Source organism: Dendropsophus ebraccatus, unplaced genomic scaffold (assembly GCF_027789765.1).
Source record: "Dendropsophus ebraccatus isolate aDenEbr1 unplaced genomic scaffold, aDenEbr1.pat pat_scaffold_435_ctg1, whole genome shotgun sequence".
Classification (NCBI taxonomy): Eukaryota; Metazoa; Chordata; class Amphibia; order Anura; family Hylidae; genus Dendropsophus; species Dendropsophus ebraccatus.
The window spans coordinates 3,509-19,536 of record NW_027210045.1 but is presented as its reverse complement, the minus strand read 5'-3'; the positions used below and the strand labels follow the sequence as shown (position 1 = coordinate 19,536).

The window sequence follows — 16,028 nt, the reverse complement described above, 5'->3', positions numbered from 1 at the left end:
GTGTGTTGGTGCGGTTGGTCGGTCCCGGAGGTCTCTGTCTGTGTGTTGATGCGGTTGGTCGGTCCCGGAGGTCTCTGTCTGAGTGTTGGTGCGGTTTGTAGGTCCCGGAGGTCTCTGTCTGTGTATTGGTTCGGTTGGTCAGTCCCGGAGGTCTCTGTCTTGTCCAGGAGGTCTCTGTCTGTGTGTTGGTGCAGTTGGTCAGTCCCGGAGGTCTTTGTCTGGTCCCGGAGGTCTCTGTCTGTGTGTTGATGCGGTTGGTCGGTCCCGGAGGTCTCTGTCCTGGAGGTCTCTTTCTCTGTGTTAGTGTGGTTGGTCGGTCCCGGAGGTCTCTTGTCTGTCTGTGTGTTGGTGCGGTTGGTCGGTCCCGGAGATCTCTGTCTGGTCCCGGAGGTCTCTGTCTGTCTGTGTGTTGGTGTGGTTGGTCGGTCCTGGAGGTCTCTGTCTGTGTGTTGGTGCGGATGGTCGGTCCCGGAGGTCTCTGTCTGTGTGTTGGTGCGGTTGGTCGGTCCCGGAGGTCTCTGTCTGTGTGTTGGTGCGGTTGGTCGGTCCCGGAGGTCTCTGTCTGTGTGTTGGTGCAGTTGGTCAGTCCCGGAGGTCTTTGTCTGGTCCCGGAGGTCTCTGTCTGTGTGTTGGTGCGGTTGGTCGATCCCGGAGGTCTGTCTGGTCCTGGAGGTCTCTGTCTCTGTGTTAGTGTGGTTGGTCGGTCCCGGAGGTCTCTGTCTGTCTGTGTGTTGGTGCGGTTGGTCGGTCCCGGAGGTCTCTGTCTGGTCCCGGAGGTCTCTGTCTGTCTGTGTGTTGGTGTGGTTGGTCGGTCCTGGAGGTCTCTGTCTGTGTGTTGGTGCGGATGGTCGGTCCCGGAGGTCTCTGTCTGGTCCCGGAGGTCTCTGTCTGTGTGTTGGTGCGGTTGGTCGGTCCCGGAGGTCTCTGTCTGGTCCCGGAGGTCTCTGTCTGTGTGTTGGTGCGGTTGGTCGGTCCCGGAGGTCTCTGTCTGTCTGTGTGTTGGTGCGGTTGGTCGGTCCCGGAGGTCTCTGTCTGTCTTTGTGTTGGTGCGGTTGGTCGGTCCCGGAGGTCTCTGTCTGTCTGTGTGTTGGTGCGGTTGGTCGGTCCCGGAGGTCTCTGTCTGTCTGTGTGTTGGTGCGGTTGGTCGATCCCGGAGGTCTCTGTCTGTCTGTGTGTTGGTGCGGTTGGTCGGTCCCGGAGGTCTCTGTCTGTCTGTGTGTTGGTGCGGTTGGTCGGTCCCGGAGGTCTCTGTCTGTCTGTGTGTTGGTGCGGTTGGTCGGTCCCGGAGGTCTCTGTCTGGTTCCTGAGGTCTCTGTCTGTGTGTTGGTGCGGTTGGTTGGTCCCGGAGGTCTGTGTCTGGTCCCGGAGGTCTCTGTCTGTGTGTTGGTGCGGTTGGTCGGTCCCGGAGGTCTCTGTGTGGTCCCGGAGGTCTCTGTCTGTGTGTTGGTGCCGGTTGGTCGGTCCCGGAGGTCTCTGTCTGTCTGTGTGTTGGTGCGGTTGGTCAGTCCCGGAGGTCTCTGTCTGTGTGTTGGTGCGGTTGGTTGGTCCCGGAGGTCTCTGTCTGTCTGTGTTGGTGCGGTTGGTCGGTCCCGGAGGTCTCTGTCTGTCTGTGTGTTGGTGCGGTTGGTCGGTCCCGGAGGTCTCTGTCTGGTCCCGGAGGTCTCTGTCTGTGTGTTGGTGCGGTTGGTTGGTCCCGGAGGTCTCTGTCTGTGTGTTGGTGCGGTTGGTCGGTCCCAGAGGTCTCTTTCTGTGTGTTGGTGCGGTTGGTCGGTCCCGGAGGTCTCTGTCTGTGTGTTGGTGCGGTTGGTCGGTCCCCGAGGTCTCTGTCTGTGTGTTGGTGCGGTTGGTCGGTTCCGGAGGTCTCTGTCTGGTTCCGGAGGTCTCTGTCTGTGTGTTGGTGCGGTTGGTCGGTTCCGGAGGTCTCTGTCTGTGTGTTGGTGCGGTTGGTTGGTCCCAGAGGTCTCTGTCTGGTCCCGGAGGTCTCTGTCTGTTTGTTGGTGCGGTTGGTTGGTCCCGGAGGTCTCTGTCTGGTCCCGGAGGTCTCTGTCTGTGTGTTGGTGCGGTTGGTCGGTCCCGGAGGTCTCTGTCTGTCTGTGTGTTGGTGCGGTTGGTCGGTCCCGGAGGTCTCTGTCTGTCTGTGTGTTGGTGCGGTTGGTCGGTCCCAGAGGTCTCTGTCTGTGTGTTGGTGCGGTGGTCGGTTCTGGAGGTCTCTGTCTGTGTGTTGGTGCGGTTGGTCGGTCCCGGAGGTCTCTGTCTGGTCCCAGAGGTCTCTGTCTGTGTGTTGGTGCAGTTGGTCGGTCCTGGAGGTCTGTGTCTGGTCCCAGAGGTCTCTGTCTGTGTGTTGGTGCGGTTGGTCGGTCCCGGAGGTCTCTGTCTGTGTGTTGGTGCGGTTTGTAGGTCCCGGAGGTCTCTGTCTGTGTGTTGGTGCAGTTGGTCAGTCCCGGAGGTCTCTGTCTGGTCCCGGAGGTCTCTGTCTGTGTGTTGGTGCGGTTGGTCGGTCCCGGAGGTCTCTGTCTGTGTGATGGTGCGGTTGGTCAGTCCCGGAGGTCTCTGTCTGGTCCCGGAGGTCTCTGTCTGTCTGTGTGTTTGTGCGGTTGGTCAGTCCCGGAGGTCTCTGTCTGGTCCCGGAGGTCTCTGTCTGTGTGTTGGTGCAGTTGGTCGGTCCCGGAGGTCTCTGTCTGGTCCCGGAGGTCTCTGTCTGTGTGTTGGTGCGGTTGGTCGGTCCCGGAGGTCTCTGTCTGTGTGTTGGTGCGAATTGCAGGTCCTGGAGGTCTCTGTCTGTGTATTGGTGCGGTTGGTCGGTCCCGGAGGTCTCTGTCTTGTCCAGGAGGTCTCTGTCTGTGTGTTGGTGCGGTTGGTCGGTCCCGGAGGTCTCTGTCTGTCTGTGTGTTGGTGCGGTTGGTTGGTCCCGGAGGTCTCTGTCTGTTCCCGGAGGTCTCTGTCTGTGTGTTGGTGCGGTTGGTCGGTCCCGGTGGTCTGTGTGTCTGTGTGTTGGTGCGGTTGGTTGGTCCCGAAGGTCTCTGTCTGTGTGTTGGTGCAGTTGGTCAGTCCCGGAGGTCTCTGTCTGGTCCCGAAGGTCTCTGTCTGTGTGTTGGTGCGGTTGGTCGGTCCCGGAGGTCTCTGTATGTATGATGGTGCGGTTGGTCAGTCCCGGAGGTCTCTGTCTTTCTGTGTTTGTGCGGTTGGTCAGTCCCGGAGGTCTCTGTCTGGTCCCGGAGGTCTCTGTCTGTGTGTTGGTGCGGTTGGTCAGTCCCGGAGGTCTCTGTCTGGTCCCGGAGGTCTCTGTCTGTGTGTTGGTGCGGTTGGTCGGTCCCGGAGGTCTCTGTCTGTGTGTTGGTGCGGTTTGTAGGTCCCGGAGGTCTCTGTCTGTGTATTGGTGCGGTTGGTCGGTCCCGGAGGTCTCTGTCTGGTTCCAGAGGTCTCTGTCTGTGTGTTGGTGCGGTTGGTTGGTCCCGGAGGTCTCTGTCTGGTCCCGGAGGTCTCTGTCTGTGTGTTGGTGCTGTTGGTCAGTCCCGGAGGTCTCTGTCTGGTCCCGGAGGTCTCTGTCTGTGTGTTGGTGCGGTTGGTCGGTCTCGTAGGTCTCTGTCTGGTCCCGGAGGTCTCTGTCTGTGTGTTGGTGCGGTTGGTCGGTCCCGGAGGTCTCTGTCTGGTCCCGGAGGTCTCTGTCTCTGTGTTAGTGTGGTTGGTCGGTCCAGGAGGTCTCTGTCTGTGTGTTGGTGCGGTTGGTCAGTCCCGGAGGTCTCTGTCTGTGTGATGGTGCGGTTGGTCAGTCCCGGAGGTCTCTGTCTTTCTGTGTTTGTGCGGTTGGTCAGTCCCGGAGGTCTCTGTCTGGTCCCGGAGGTCTCTGTCTGTGTGTTGGTGCAGTTGGTCAGTCCCGGAGGTCTCTGTCTGGTCCCGGAGGTCTCTGTCTGTGTGTTGGTGCGGTTGGTCGGTCCCGGAGGTCTCTGTCTGGTCCCGGAGGTCTCTGTCTCTGTGTTAGTGTGGTTGGTCGGTCCAGGAGGTCTCTGTCTGTCTGTGTGTTGGTGCGGTTGGTTGGTCCCGGAGGTCTCTGTGTGGTCCCGGAGGTCTCTGTCTGGCTGTGTGTTGGTGCGGATGGTCGGTCCCGGAGGTCTCTGTCTGTCTGCGTGTTGGTGCGGATGGTCGGTCCCGGAGGTCTCTGTCTGTGTGTTGGTGCGGTTGGTCAGTCCCGGAGGTCTCTGTCTGTGTGTTGGTGCGGTTGGTCGGTTCCGGAGGTCTCTGTCTGTGTGTTGGTGCGGTTGGTTGGTCCCGGAGGTCTCTATCTGTTTGTTGGTGCGGTTGGTTGGTCCCGGAGGTCTCTGTCTGATCCCGGAGGTCTCTGTCTGTCTGTGTGTTGGTGCGGTTGGTCGGTTCCGGAGGTCTCTGTCTGGTCCCGGAGGTCTCTGTCTGTTTGTTGGTGCGGTTGGTTGGTCCCGGAGGTCTCTGTCTGGTCCCGGAGGTCTCTGTCTGTGTGTTGGTCTGTCTGTCTGTGTGTTGGTGCGGTTGGTCGGTCCCGGAGGTCTCTGTCTGAGTGTTGGTGCGGTTGGTCGGTTCTGGAGGTCTCTGTCTGTGTGTTGCTGCGGTTGGTCGGTCCCGGAGGTCTCTGTCTGGTCCCAGAGGTCTCTGTCTGTGTGTTGGTGCGGTTGGTCGGTTCCGGAGGTCTCTGTCTGGTCCCGGAGGTCTCTGTCTGTGTGTTGGTGCGGTTGGTCGGTCCCGGAGGTCTCTGTCTGTCTGTGTGTTGGTGCGGTTGGTCGGTCCCAGAGGTCTCTGTCTGAGTGTTGGTGCGGTTGGTCGGTTCTGGAGGTCTCTGTCTGTGTGTTGGTGCGGTTGGTCGGTCCCGGAGGTCTCTGTCTGGTCCCAGAGGTCTCTATCTGTGTGTTGGTGCGGTTGGTCGGTCCCGGAGGTCTGTGTCTGGTCCCAGAGGTCTTTGTCTGTGTGTTGGCGCGGTTGGTCGGTCCCGGAGGTCTCTGTCTGTCTGTGTGTTGGTGCGGTTGGTCGGTCCCGGAGGTCTCTGTCTGTCTGTGTGTTGGTGCGGTTGGTCGGTCCCGGAGGTGTCTGTTTGTGTGTTGGTGCGGTTGGTCGGTCCCAAAGTCTCTGTCTGAGTGTTGGCGCTGTTGGTCGGTTCTGGAGGTCTCTGTCTGTGTATTGGTGCGGTTGGTCGGTCCCGGAGGTCTCTGTCTGGTCCCAGAGGTCTCTGTCTGTGTGTTGGTGCGGTTGGTCGGTCCTGGAGGTCTGTGTCTGGTCCCAGAGGTCTCTGTCTGTGTGTTGGTGCGGTTGGTCGGTCCCGGTGGTCTGTGTGTCTGTGTGTTGGTGCGGTTGGTTGGTCCCGAAGGTCTCTGTCTGTGTGTTGGTGCAGTTGGTCAGTCCCGGAGGTCTCTGTCTGGTCCCGGAGGTCTCTGTCTGTGTGTTGGTGCGGTTGGTCGGTCCCGGAGGTCTCTGTCTGTGTGATGGTGCGGTTGGTCAGTCCCGGAGGTCTCTGTCTGGTCCCGGAGGTCTCTGTCTGTCTGTGTGTTTGTGTGGTTGGTCAGTCCCGGAGGTCTCTGTCTGGTCCCGGAGGTCTCTGTCTGTGTGTTGGTGCAGTTGGTCAGTCCCGGAGGTCTCTGTCTGGTCCCGGAGGTCTCTGTCTGTGTGTTGGTGCGGTTGGTCGGTCCCGGAGGTCTCTGTCTGTGTGTTGGTGCGGTTTGTAGGTCCCGGAGGTCTCTGTCTGTGTATTGGTGCGGTTGGTCGGTCCCGGAGGTCTCTGTCTGGTCCCGGAGGTCTCTGTCTGTGTGTTGGTGCGGTTGGTCGGTCCCGGAGGTCTCTTTCTGGTTCCAGAGGTCTCTGTCTGTGTGTTGGTGCGGTTGGTTGGTCCCGGAGGTCTCTGTCTGGTCCCGGAGGTCTCTGTCTGTGTGTTGGTGCAGTTGGTCAGTCCCGGAGGTCTCTTTCTGGTCCCGGAGGTCTCTGTGTGTCTGTGTGTTTGTGCGGTTGGTCAGTCCCGGAGGTCTCTGTCTGGTCCCGGAGGTCTCTGTCTGTGTGTTGGTGCAGTTGGTCAGTCCCGGAGGTCTCTGTCTGGTCCCGGAGGTCTCTGTCTGTGTGTTGGTGCGGTTGGTCGGTCTCGTAGGTCTCTGTCTGGTCCCGGAGGTCTGTGTCTGTGTGTTGGTGCGGTTGGTTTGTCCCGGAGGTCTCTGTGTGGTCCCGGAGGTCTCTGTCTGTCTGTGTGTTGGTGCGGATGGTCGGTCCCGGAGGTCTGTGTCTGGTCCCAGAGGTCTTTGTCTGTGTGTTGGCGCGGTTGGTCGGTCCCGGAGGTCTCTGTCTGTCTGTGTGTTGGTGCGGTTGGTCGGTCCCGGAGGTCTCTGTCTGTCTGTGTGTTGGTGCGGTTGGTCGGTCCCGGAGGTGTCTGTTTGTGTGTTGGTGCGGTTGGTCGGTCCCAAAGTCTCTGTCTGAGTGTTGGCGCTGTTGGTCGGTTCTGGAGGTCTCTGTCTGTGTATTGGTGCGGTTGGTCGGTCCCGGAGGTCTCTGTCTGGTCCCAGAGGTCTCTGTCTGTGTGTTGGTGCGGTTGGTCGGTCCCGGAGGTCTGTGTCTGGTCCCAGAGGTCTCTGTCTGTGTGTTGGTGCGGTTGGTCGGTCCCGGTGGTCTGTGTGTCTGTGTGTTGGTGCGGTTGGTTGGTCCCGAAGGTCTCTGTCTGTGTGTTGGTGCAGTTGGTCAGTCCCGGAGGTCTCTGTCTGGTCCCGGAGGTCTCTGTCTGTGTGTTGGTGCGGTTGGTCGGTCCCGGAGGTCTCTGTCTGTGTGATGGTGCGGTTGGTCAGTCCCGGAGGTCTCTTTCTGGTCCCGGAGGTCTCTGTCTGTCTGTGTGTTTGTGTGGTTGGTCAGTCCCGGAGGTCTCTGTCTGGTCCCGGAGGTCTCTGTCTGTGTGTTGGTGCGGTTGGTCAGTCCCGGAGGTCTCTGTCTGGTCCCGGAGGTCTCTGTCTGTGTGTTGGTGCGGTTGGTCGGTCCCGGAGGTCTCTGTCTGTGTGTTGGTGCGGTTTGTAGGTCCCGGAGGTCTCTGTCTGTGTATTGGTTCGGTTGGTCGGTCCCGGAGGTCTCTGTCTTGTCCAGGAGGTCTCTGTCTGTGTGTTGGTGCGGTTGGTCGGTCCCGGAGGTCTCTTTCTGGTTCCAGAGGTCTCTGTCTGTGTGTTGGTGCGGTTGGTTGGTCCCGGAGGTCTCTGTCTGGTCCCGGAGGTCTCTGTCTGTGTGTTGGTGCAGTTGGTCAGTCCCGGAGGTCTCTTTCTGGTCCCGGAGGTCTCTGTGTGTCTGTGTGTTTGTGCGGTTGGTCAGTCCCGGAGGTCTCTGTCTGGTCCCGGAGGTCTCTGTCTGTGTGTTGGTGCGGTTGGTCAGTCCCGGAGGTCTCTGTCTGGTCCCGGAGGTCTCTGTCTGTGTGTTGGTGCGGTTGGTCGGTCTCGTAGGTCTCTGTCTGGTCCCGGAGGTCTCTGTCTGTGTGTTGGTGCGGTTGGTTGGTCCCGGAGGTCTCTGTGTGGTCCCGGAGGTCTCTGTCTGTCTGTGTGTTGGTGCGGATGGTCGGTCCCGGAGGTCTCTGTTTGTCTGTGTGTTGGTGCGGTTGGTCGGTCCCGGAGGTCTCTGTCTGTGTGTTGGTGCGGTTGGTCAGTCCCGGAGGTCTCTGTCTGTGTGTTGGTGCGGTTGGTTGGTCCCGGAGGTCTCTGTCTGGTCCCGGAGGTCTCTGTCTGTGTGTTGGTGCGGTTGGTCGGTCCCGGAGGTCTCTGTCTGGTCCTGGAGGTCTCTGTCTCTGTGTTAGTGTGGTTGGTCGGTCCAGGAGGTCTCTGTCTGTCTGTGTGTTGGTGCGGATGGTTGGTCCCGGAGGTCTCTGTGTGGTCCCGGAGGTCTCTGTCTGTCTGTGTGTTGGTGCGGATGGTCGGTCAGGGAGGTCTCTGTCTGTCTGTGTGTTGGTGCGGATGGTCGGTCACGGAGGTCTCTGTCTGTGTGTTGGTGCGGTTGGTTGGTCCCGGAGGTCTCTTTCTGTGTGTTGGTGCGGTTGGTCGGTCCCGGAGGTCTCTGTGTGTTGGTGCTTTTGGTCGATCCCGGAGGTCTCTTTCTGTGTGTTGGTGCGGTTGGTCGGTCCCGGAGGTCTCTGTCTGTGTGTTGGTGCGGTTGGTCGGTCCCGGATGTCTCTGTCTGGTCCCGGAGGTCTCTGTCTGTGTGTTGGTGCGGTTGGTCGGTCCCGGAGGTCTTTTTCTGTGTGTTGGTGCGGTTGGTCGGTCCCGGAGGTCTCTGTCTGTGTGTTGGTGTGGTTGGTCGGTCCCCGAGGTCTCTGTCTGTCTGTGTGTTGGTGCGGTTGGTCGGTCCCGGAGGTCTCTGTCTGTCTGTGTGTTGGTGCGGTTGGTCGGTCCCGGAGGTCTCTGTCTGTCTGTGTGTTGGTGCGGTTGGTCGGTCCCGGAGGTCTCTTTCTGTGTGTTGGTGCGGTTGGTCGGTCCCGGAGGTCTCTGTGTGTCGGAGCGGTTGGTCGGTCCCCGAGGTCTCTGTCTGTCTGTGTGTTGGTGCGGTTGGTCAGTCCCGGAGGTCTCTGTCTGTCTGTGTGTTGGTGCGGTTGGTCGGTCCCGGAGGTCTCTGTCTGTGTGTTGGTGTGGATGTTCGGTCCCGGAGGTCTCTGTCTGTCTGTGTGTTGGTGTGGTTGTTCGGTCCCGGAGGTCTCTGTCTGTCTGTGTGTTGGTGCAGTTGGTCGGTCCCGGAGGTCTCTGTCTGTCTGTGTGTTGGTGCGGATGGTCGGTCCCGGAGGTCTCTTTCTGTCTGTGTGTTGGTGCGGTTGGTCGGTCCCAGAGGTCTCTGTCTGAGTGTTGGTGCGGTTGGTCGGTTCTGGAGGTCTCTGTCTGTGTGTTGGTGCGGTTGGTCGGTCCCGGAGGTCTCTGTCTGGTCCCAGAGGTCTCTGTCTGTGTGTTGGTGCGGTTGGTCGGTCCCGGAGGTCTCTGTCTGGTCCCAGAGGTCTCTGTCTGTGTGTTGGTGCGGTTGGTCGGTCCCGGAGGTCTCTGTCTGTCTGTGTGTTGGTGTGGTTGGTCGGTCCCGGAGGTCTCTGTCTGTCTGTGTGTTGGTGCGGTTGGTCGGTCCCGGAGGTCTCTGTCTGTGTGTTGGTGCGGTTGGTCGGTCCCAGAGGTCTCTGTCTGAGTGTTAGTGCGGTTGGTCGGTTCTGGAGGTCTCTGTCTGTGTGTTGGTGCGGTTGGTCGGTCCCGGGGGTCTCTGTCTGGTCCCAGAGGTCTCTGTCTGTGTGTTGGTGCGGTTGGTCGGTCCCGGAGGTCTCTGTCTGTCTGTGTGTTGGTGCGGTTGGTCGGTCCCGGAGGTCTCTGTCTGTGTGTTGGTGCGGTTGGTCGGTCCCGGAGGTCTCTGTCTGTCTGTGTGTTGGTGCGGTTGGTCGGTCCGGAGGTCTCTGTCTGTCTGTGTGTTGGTGCGGTTGGTCGGTCCCGGAGGTCTCTGTCTGTCTGTGTGTTGGTGCGGTTGGTCGGTCCCGGAGGTCTCTGTCTGTCTGTGTGTTGGTGCGGTTGGTCGGTCCCGGAGGTCTCTGTCTGTCTGTGTGTTGATGCGGTTGGTCGGTCCCAGAGGTCTCTGTCTGTCTGTGTGTTGGTGCGGTTGGTCGGTCCCGGAGGTCTCTGTCTGTCTGTGTGTTGGTGCGGGTTGGTCGGTCCCAGAGGTCTCTGTCTGTCTGTGTGTTGGTGCGGTTGGTCAGTCCCGGAGGTCTCTGTCTGTCTGTGTGTTGATGCGGTTGGTCGGTCCCGGAGGTCTCTGTCTGTCTGTGTGTTGGTGCGGTTGGTTGGTCCCGGAGGTCTCTGTCTGTCTGTGTGTTGGTGCGGTTGGTCGGTCCCGGAGGTCTCTGTCTGTCTGTTGGTGCGGTTGGTCGGTCCCGGAGGTCTCTGTCTGTCTGTGTGTTGGTGCGATTGGTCGGTCCCGGAGGTCTCTGTGTGGTCCCGGAGGTCTCTGTCTGTCTGTGTGTTGGTGCGGTTGGTCGGTCCCGGAGGTCTCTGTCTGTCTGTGTGTTGGTGCGGTTGGTCGGTCCCGGAGGTCTCTGTCTGTCTGTGTGTTGGTGCGGTTGGTCGGTCCCGGAGGTCTCTGTCTGTCTGTGTGTTGGTGCGGTTGGTTGGTCCCGGAGGTCTCTGTCTGTCTGTGTGTTGGTGCGGTTGGTCGGTCCCGGAGGTCTCTGTCTGTCTGTGTGTTGGTGCGGTTGGTCGGTCCCGGAGGTCTCTGTCTGTCTGTTGGTGCGGTTGGTCGGTCCCGGAGGTCTCTGTCTGTCTGTGTGTTGGTGCGGTTGGTCGGTCCCGGAGGTCTCTGTGTGGTCCCGGAGGTCTCTGTCTGTCTGTGTGTTGGTGCGGTTGGTCGGTCCCGGAGGTCTCTGTCTGTCTGTGTGTTGGTGCGGTTGGTCGGTCCCGGAGGTCTCTGTCTGTCTGTGTGTTGGTGCGGTTGGTCGGTCCCGGAGGTCTCTGTGTGGTCCCGGAGGTCTCCGTCTGTCTGTGTGTTAGTGTGGTTGGTCGGTCCCGGAGGTCTCTGTGTGGTCCCGGAGGTCTCTGTCTGTCTGTGTGTTGGTGCGGTTGGTCGGTCCCGGAGGTCTCTGTCTGTCTGTGTGTTGGTGCGGTTGGTCGGTCCCGGAGGTCTCTGTCTGTCTGTGTGTTGGTGCGGTTGGTCGGTCCCAGAGGTCTCTGTCTGTCTGTGTGTTGGTGCGGTTGGTCAGTCCCGGAGGTCTCTGTCTGTCTGTGTGTTGATGCGGTTGGTCGGTCCCGGAGGTCTCTGTCTGTCTGTGTGTTGGTGCGGTTGGTTGGTCCCGGAGGTCTCTGTCTGTCTGTGTGTTGGTGCGGTTGGTCGATCCCGGAGGTCTCTGTCTGTCTGTTGGTGCGGTTGGTCGGTCCCGGAGGTCTCTGTCTGTCTGTGTGTTGGTGCGGTTGGTCGGTCCCGGAGGTCTCTGTCTGTCTGTGTGTTGGTGCGGTTGGTCGGTCCCGGAGGTCTCTGTCTGTCTGTGTGTTGGTGCGGTTGGTTGGTCCCGGAGGTCTCTGTCTGTCTGTGTGTTGGTGCGGTTGGTCGGTCCCGGAGGTCTCTGTCTGTGTGTTGGTGCGGTTGGTCGGTCCCGGAGGTCTCTGTCTGTCTGTGTGTTGGTGCGGTTGGTCGGTCCCGGAGGTCTCTGTGTGGTCCCGGAGGTCTCTGTCTGTCTGTGTGTTGGTGCGGTTGGTCGGTCCCGGAGGTCTCTGTCTGTCTGTGTGTTGGTGCGGTTGGTCGGTCCCGGAGGTCTCTGTCTGTCTGTGTGTTGGTGCGGTTGGTCGGTCCCGGAGGTCTCTGTGTGGTCCCGGAGGTCTCTGTCTGTCTGTGTGTTAGTGTGGTTGGTCGGTCCCGGAGGTCTCTGTCTGTCTGTGTGTTGGTGCGGTTGGTCGGTCCCGGAGGTCTCTGTCTGTCTGTGTGTTGGTGCGGTTGGTCGGTCCCGGAGGTCTCTGTCTGTCTCTGTGTTGGTGCGGTTGGTCGGTCCCGGAGGTCTCTGTCTGTCTCTGTGTTGGTGCGGTTGGTTGGTCCCGGAGGTCTCTGTCTGTCTGTGTGTTGGTGCGGTTGGTCGGTCCCGGAGGTCTCTGTCTGTCTGTGTGTTGGTGCGGTTGGTCGGTCCCGGAGGTCTCTGTCTGTCTCTGTGTTGGTGCGGTTGGTCGGTCCCGGAGGTCTCTGTCTGTCTCTGTGTTGGTGCGGATGGTCGGTCCCGGCGGTCTCTGTCTGTCTGTGTGTTGGTGCGGTTGGTCGGTCCCGGAGGTCTCTGTCTGTCTCTGTGTTGGTGCGGTTGGTCGGTCCCGGAGGTCTCTGTCTGTCTGTGTGTTGGTGCGGTTGGTTGGTCCCGGAGGTCTCTGTCTGTCTGTGTGTTGGTGCGGTTGGTCGGTCCCGGAGGTCTCTGTCTGTCTGTGTGTTGGTGCGGTTGGTCGGTCCCGGAGGTCTCTGTCTGTCTCTGTGTTGGTGCGGTTGGTCGGTCCCGGAGGTCTCTGTCTGTCTCTGTGTTGGTGCGGATGGTCGGTCCCGGCGGTCTCTGCTCCTTCCCATCCTGACTCTTCGGTTATCCAGGATGCGCGGGGTTAATGCGGCTCATTTACATAATGACTCTCTTATCTCCTTAGGTGTGAACTTTGTGTTACATCCGGAGAGATGAGAGGAGCGAACGACAGCAACAGCCGCAGCAGCATCCACACCCCGCAGCCGCCCCTATAGAGGTGAGTGTGACCCCGCAGACGGAGGAGCCTCCCCTGTACACCCCACACCGCAGCCGCCCCTATAGAGTTGAGTGTGACCCCGCAGAGGGTGGAGCCGCCCCTGTACACCCCACACCGCAGCCGCCCCTATAGAGGTGAGAGTGACCCCGCAGGGGGAGGAGCCGCCCCTGTACACCCCACACCGCAGCCGCCCCTATAGAGGTGAGAGTGACCCCGCAGAGGGAGGAGACGCCCCTGTACACCCCACACCGCAGCCGCCCCTGTAGAGGTGAGAGTGACCCCGCAGGGGGAGGAGCCGCCCCTGTACACCCCACACCGCAGCCGCCCCTGTAGAGGTGAGAGTGACCCCGCAGGGGGAGGAGCCGCCCCTGTACACCCCACACCGCAGCCGCCCCTATAGAGGTGAGAGTGACCCCGCAGGGGGAGGAGCCGCCCCTGTACACCCCACACCGCAGCTGCCCCTATAGAGGTGAGTGTGACCCCGCAGAGGGAGGAGCTGCCTCTGGAGGAGGAGGAGACAGAGGAGTGTGGGGGCCTCTCCCCTCTCTAGGACACACGGATGATCTGTCGGGCTGAGTCTGCACGTGTCGGGGGGTGAGCGCTTCTCCTTCCCTATTGCACCTTCCCCAGCAGCGCAGGATAGATTTGGGGGTCCCCCCCTCCCCCACAGACATCCTGACTTCCCTCCATTGTTCTCATCCTCTCTGTGACTTTCCTGCAGATTTCTGTCCTGGTCACTGGAGGAAGTGAGGAAGGACGAGCGCAAACCTCTCATCACCGAGCAGGTACAGAGGGGGTGCAGAGTCATCAGGGGGGAGAGGAGGGGGGTGCAGAGTCATCAGGGGGAGAGGAGGGGGGTGCAGAGTCATCAGGGGGGAGGAGGATGGGGGTGCAGAGTCATCAGGGGGGGGAGGAGGATGGGGGTGCAGAGTCATCAGGGGGGGAGGAGGGGGATGCAGAGTCATCGGGGGGAGGAGGGGGTGCAGAGTCATCGGGGGGAGGAGGGGGTGCAGAGTCATCGGGGGGAGGAGGGGGGTGCAGAGTCATCAGGGAGAGGATGGGGGTGTACAGTCATCAGGGGGAGAGGAGGGGTGTGCAGAGTCATCAGGGGGAGAGGAGGGGTGTGCAGAGTCATCGGGGAGAGGAGGGGTGTGCAGAGTCATCGGGGGGAGGAGGGGGTGCAGAGTCATCGGGGGGAGGAGGGGGTGCAGAGTCATCAGGGAGAGGATGGGGGTGTACAGTCATCAGGGGGGGAGGATGGGGGTGTAGAGTCATCAGGGGGAGAGGAGGGGGTGCAGAGTCATCAGGGGGGGAGGAGGGGGGTGCAGAGTCATCAGGGGGAGAGGAGGGGGGTGCAGAGTCATCATGGGGAGAGGAGGGGGATGCAGAGTCATCAGGGGGGTGCAGAGTCATCAGGGGGAGAGGAGGGGGGTGCAGAGTCATCAGGGTAGAGGAGGGGGGTGCAGAGTCATCAGGGGGAGAGGAGGGGGGTGCAGAGTCATCGGGGGGAGGAGGGGGTGCAGAGTCATCAGGGGGAGAGGAGGGGGGTGCAGAGTCATCAGGGGGAGAGGAGGGGGGTGCAGAGTCATCAGGGGAGAGGAGGGGGGTGCAGAGTCATCAGGGGGGGAGGAGGATGGGGGTGCAGAGTCATCGGGGGGGAGAAGGGGGATGCAGAGTCTTCAGGGGGGAGGAGGATGGGGGTGCAGAGTCATCAGGGGGGGAGGAGGGGGGTGCAGAGTCATCAGGAGGGGAGGAGGGGGGTGCAGAGTCATCGGGGGGAGGAGGGGGTGCAGAGTCATCAGGTGGAGAGGAGGGGGTGCAGAGTCATCGGGGGGAGGAGGGGGTGCAGAGTCATCGGGGGGAGGAGGAGGGGGTGCAGAGTCATCGGGGGAGGAGGGGGTGCAGAGTCATCAGGGAGAGGATGGGGGTGTACAGTCATCAGGGGTAGAGGAGGGGTGTGCAGAGTCATCAGGGGGAGAGGAGGGGGGTGCAGAGTCATCAGGGGAGAGGAGGGGTGTGCACAGTCATCGGGGGGAGGAGGGGGTGCAGAGTCATCGGGGAGAGGATGGGGGTGCAGAGTCATCAGGGGGGGAGGAGGGGGTGCAGAGTCATCGGGGGGGGGGTAGGATGGGGGTGCAATGTCATCGGGGGGGAGAGGATGGGGGGATGGGGGTGCAGAGTTATCGGGGGGGAGGATGGGGGTGCAATGTCATCGGGGGGAGGAGGATGGGGGTGCAGAGTCATCAGGGAGAGGAGGGGGTGCAGAGTCATCGGGGGGGAGGATGGGGGTGCAGAGTCATCGGAGGGAGGATGGGGGTGCAGAGTCATCGGGAGGAGTAGGGGGTGCAGAGTCATCGGGGGGGAGGATGGGGGTGCAGAGTCATCAGGGGGAGAGGAGGGGGGTGCAGAGTCATCGGGGGGAGGAGGATGGGGGTGCAGAGTCATCAGGGGGAGAGGAGGGGTGCAGAGTCATCGGGGGGGAGGATTGGGGTGCAGAGTCATCGGGGGGGAGGATGGGGGTGCAGAGTCATCGGGGGGGAGGATGGGGGTGCAGAGTCATCGGGGGAGAGGAGGGGGGTGCAGAGTCATCGGGGGGGAGGATGGGGGTGCAGAGTCATCGGGGGGAGGATGGGGGTGCAGAGTCATCGGGGGGGAGGATGGGGGTGCAGAGTCATCAGGGGGAGGATGGGGGTGCAGAGTCATCGGGGGGGAGGATGGGGGTGCAGAGTCATTGGGGGGGAGGATGGGGGTGCAGAGTAATCAGGGGGAGGATGGGGTGCAGAGTAATCGGGAGGAGTAGGGGGTGCAGAGTCATTGGGGGGGAGGATGGGGGTGCAGAGTCATTGGGGGGGGAGGAGGGGGTGCAGAGTCATTGGGGGGGAGGATGGGGGTGCAGAGTCATAGGGGGGGGAGGATGGGGGTGCAGAGTCATTGGGGGGGAGGATGGGGGTGCAGAGTCATTGGGGGGGAGGGATGGGGGTGCAGAGTCATTGGGGGGGAGGATGGGGGTGCAGAGTCATTGGGGGGGAGGATGGGGGTGCAGAGTAATCAGGGGGAGAGGAGGGGGGTGCAGAGTCATCGGGGGGGAGGATGGGGGTGCAGAGTCAGTGGGGGGGGAGGATGGGGGTGCAGAGTAATCAGGGGGAGAGGAGGGGGTGCAGAGTCATCGGGGGGGGGGGGAGGGGGTGCAGAGTCATCGGGGGGGAGCATGGGGGTGCAGAGTCATCGGGGGGGAGGATGGGGGTGCAGAGTCATCGGGGGGGAGGATGGGGGTGCAGTCATCAGGGGGAGAGGAGGGGGTGCAGTCATCAGGGGGAGAGGAGGGGGGTGCAGAGTCATCGGGGGGAGAGGAGGGGGGTGCAGAGTCGGGGGTGCAGTCATCAGGGGGGGAGGAGGGGGGTGCAGTCATCAGGGGGAGAGGAGGGGGGTGCAGCACAGCTGGGGGGGCATTGTCCATGGGGGTGATGGCCGCTCTGTACACCGGATTGTCACAGTCTTCTCTTGCAGAGCGGAGACCATGGAGGTGACGGGCCCGCTCGCTCCTCACTCACCTTCTTGTTGCCCTGTTTGGGATGGGTTCCTGGGTGTCGGTGAACTCCTTGTGGGTGGAGCTTCCTGTTGTAGTAAAAGAACTTCCAGAAGGTGAGCCCCTCCCCCGCGGAGCCATGTGCAGCAGCGTGTGTGTAGGTATATAGCAGTGTGTGTGTGTGTGTAGGTATATAGCAGTGTGTGTGTGTGTGTAGGTATATAGCTGTGTGTGTGGGTATATAGCAGTGTGTGTGTGTGTGTAGGTATATAGCAGTGTGTGTAGGTATATAGCTGTGTGTGTAGGTATATAGCTGTGTGTGT

The 16,028-nt window shown here is 61.3% G+C and overlaps 1 long non-coding RNA gene across 1 annotated transcript in view; it reads left to right on the top strand.

Moving 5' to 3' along the window:
• Positions 1–15,816, top strand: part of LOC138776570 (uncharacterized) — a 32,681-nt gene extending 16,865 nt beyond the window's left edge. The window contains exons 2-4 of the long non-coding RNA XR_011360743.1: positions 12,087–12,179; positions 12,901–12,964; positions 15,687–15,816. This is a non-coding gene — a long non-coding RNA (uncharacterized lncRNA). The remainder of the gene's footprint in view (positions 1–12,086; positions 12,180–12,900; positions 12,965–15,686) is intronic.
• The last annotated feature ends 212 nt before the right edge of the window (positions 15,817–16,028 follow it).